Source organism: Marmota marmota, unplaced genomic scaffold (genome assembly GCF_001458135.2).
Source record: "Marmota marmota marmota unplaced genomic scaffold, marMar, whole genome shotgun sequence".
NCBI lineage: Eukaryota > Metazoa > Chordata > Mammalia > Rodentia > Sciuridae > Marmota > Marmota marmota.
Window position 1 is genome coordinate 57218095 of NW_025999842.1, and position 3016 is coordinate 57221110.

General features: G+C 36.7%; 1 pseudogene; it reads left to right on the forward strand.

The window, feature by feature from the left end:
• Positions 1-1760: 1760 nt before the first annotated feature.
• Positions 1761-2552, forward strand: LOC125614997 (annotated as a pseudogene).
• Positions 2553-3016: the final 464 nt, after the last annotated feature.

Here is a 3016-nt window from a genome sequence, read left to right on the forward strand (position 1 = left end):
AAAGGGAGGGAGAAAAGGAATTGCATGGATGGTAGAAGGAGACCCTCATTGTTATACAAAATATATGTATGAAGATGTGAGAAAAAAAAAGAATAGCGTTACCCTAGTTTTTCTTCTTTTTTAAAAAAATATTTTTGAATTGTAGATGTACACAATATCTTTATTTACTTATTTTTATGAAGTGCTGAGGATTGAACCCAGGGCCTCACGTGTGTGAGGCAAGCACTCTTCCACTGAGCTACAACCCCATCCCATCAGCTTTTCTTTGCATTGTGGTAATTAGTAGGCTTTTGAGACTTTTTGTTGTTGTTTATTTTGTTCTCTCATTTAACAACATATGACTTTTTCTTTCCTCAATTGGAAAATCCAACTATTTCATTTTCTGCAAAGTACATGCAAAAGCCATCAAAGACACAATGCTTAAAATATACTATGAAAAGTTTTTAATTTATAATCTGAATGTAAGACTTGAGCAATTTTTTCTAAAACATATTACTGAGTTGCTTTGGTATTAGCAAATCATAACAACACTATCACCATATGCAGTAGACAAGAAAAATATGCTTATCTCATTATTGAGTGCTTTAAATGCCTGTTTTCAACCTTAAGACATTCAGAAATGAATTAAAAGTGTGTGTGTGTGTGTGTGTGTTAATGAAAAATTGAATCATTTCGTTGTCATTAGAACAATTATTTTTTAATTTTTAAAAAGAGTTCTAGTTTGGAAAAATTTGACAGTATAGTAAAAATAAGTTAATGAATCTTCCCTTTATCTGGCATTTCCAAATTAGAATGTTCTAGATGTTTAAGAAAATGAACTACCAACAAGCAGTAGTTATTTTCTCAACCAATTAAGTTTTGAAAAGTCTCTGCTAGTTGTGTGCTTTGCATTTGCTCCCCTTATAGCATATTTCAACTCACTATCAACATTTCAGTTTCCTAGATACAAAAGGTTCTCTGATGGTCTGTTCAATTCCTGCTACTTGACTGAGTGATCAATGAGCGCTGGAGGAGCATCATGTGTCCAGCTGTTCTGTTGAAATGCTTTCAATTTTTTCACATGGGAAAAAATCAGTTGAAACAAATCAACCTTTTCAAATGTATTTTTATTCAAGAATCTCTGCTGCTGACTTTATTTTCAACACTGACAGACTAATGGATGCCAATGTAACTAGCAAATACATTTGCAGTTCAGATTTGCAAAGATTTACTCAACTGAAACACTTTTTTTAGAAGAAAATAACTAAGGCTTAGGAAAAAAAAAGTCAAAATTTCTTAGGAACCCTATGGACGTGTATTATTTATTTCTTGAAACCAAACTACAGATACTTGATAATCTGCTAATAAAAATTAAACATGTAAAATTTCCTTACCAACCTTGTGGAAATGGAAATATATTTTCAGAAGAATAACTATGAAGTACTTTGTGGTTTATTCACCATCAAATTATGTTGTTCAGATACCTATGTTACTTCTGACCTTGATCTACTAAAGAGAAACTGTAAATATCCTTTGAATTTTTCACAATGGCTTCACTGAATATGGAATTGACATAATCTTGTTGGTTTTTGTTTTCCCTTTTGTTTGCTTATTCATCCCATCTATACTCACAGGGCAGTGCAAAGGGATTTAATGTATGCAAGGTAAAATATTTTTAATTTTTAAGAAATCAGGGAATGCAGCTGTCTGCTCCTTAGTGTTTGACAGACGACATATTCTCATCAGTCCTTGTGTAGTGCCAGTCACATCACTGAGACAGGATGGTGAAGGTGAAAGTGAACAGATTTGGCCATATTAGCTCCATAGTCGTCAGCCTGCTTTCAACACTGGCAAAGTGAATATTGTTGCCATCAATAACTTCTACATTGATCTCAACTACATGGTCCATATGTTCCAGTATGATTCCACACATGATACAGTCAAGGCTGAAAATGGGAAGCTTGTCATCAATGGAAACTCCATTTCCATCTTCCAGGAGTGAGATCATGCCAACTACAAATAGTGCAATGCTGAAGTTGGTGCATATGTTGTGGAGTCCACTGGTGTCTGATTTGAAGGAAAGTACCAAAATAATAATCATTTCTGTCCCTTCTGCTGCTGATGGCATGTTTGTGATGCATGTGCACCATGAGAAGTACAACTCCCTCAAGATCATCAGCAATGCCCTCAACTGCTGAATCCCCCTGCCCAAGGTCATCCACAATTTTGACATAGAGGAAGGACCCATGACCACAGTTCTTGCCATCACTGCCACTCAGAAGATTGTGGAAAGCCTCTCTGGAAAACTACATGATGGCTACATGATGCCAAGAACATCATCCCTGTGGTTCAGTGGCTCTGACAAGACCAGAAGCAAAGTCATCCCTGACCTGAATGGGAAACTCACTGTCCTAGCCTTTCTTGTCCCACCGCTGATGTGTCAGTCATAGATCTGACCTGCTACCTGTAGAAAGCTACCTAATATGACATTAAGAAGGTGATGAAGCATGTATTGGCTGCTCACCAAGTGCATCCTGGGCTACACGGAGGTCCAGGTAGTCTCCTGAAACTTTAACACTCTGCCCCTTCCACCTTTGATGTTAAGGCTGGCATTGCCTTCAACAGCCACATTGTAAAGCTCATTTCCAGGTATGACAATGAACTTGGCTATAGTAACACGTAGTAAACCTTAAAGTCATCATGGCTACCAATTACTCAAGAAGAAAAAGCCCATGGACCACCTCCAACAAGAACACAAAGAGAAGAGAGAGGCTCTCATCCACTTGGGAGCCCCCAAATCATTTCCCAACACACTAAGAAAATCTTAGGAATCCTTACTGTTGTGTATCAATAAATTTCACTGCACCCCACCCCACAAAATTAGGGAATTACTATACATTAATTAATATTAAACAAAAGTGTAACTGAAATTTATTCACTTTCTAAGCTAAATATTATAGAGTTGTGGTGTTTTTGTGTATGCACACACATGCATGTGTGTGTTTGCACAGCATCCATCAGACATGGAAAGCAACTT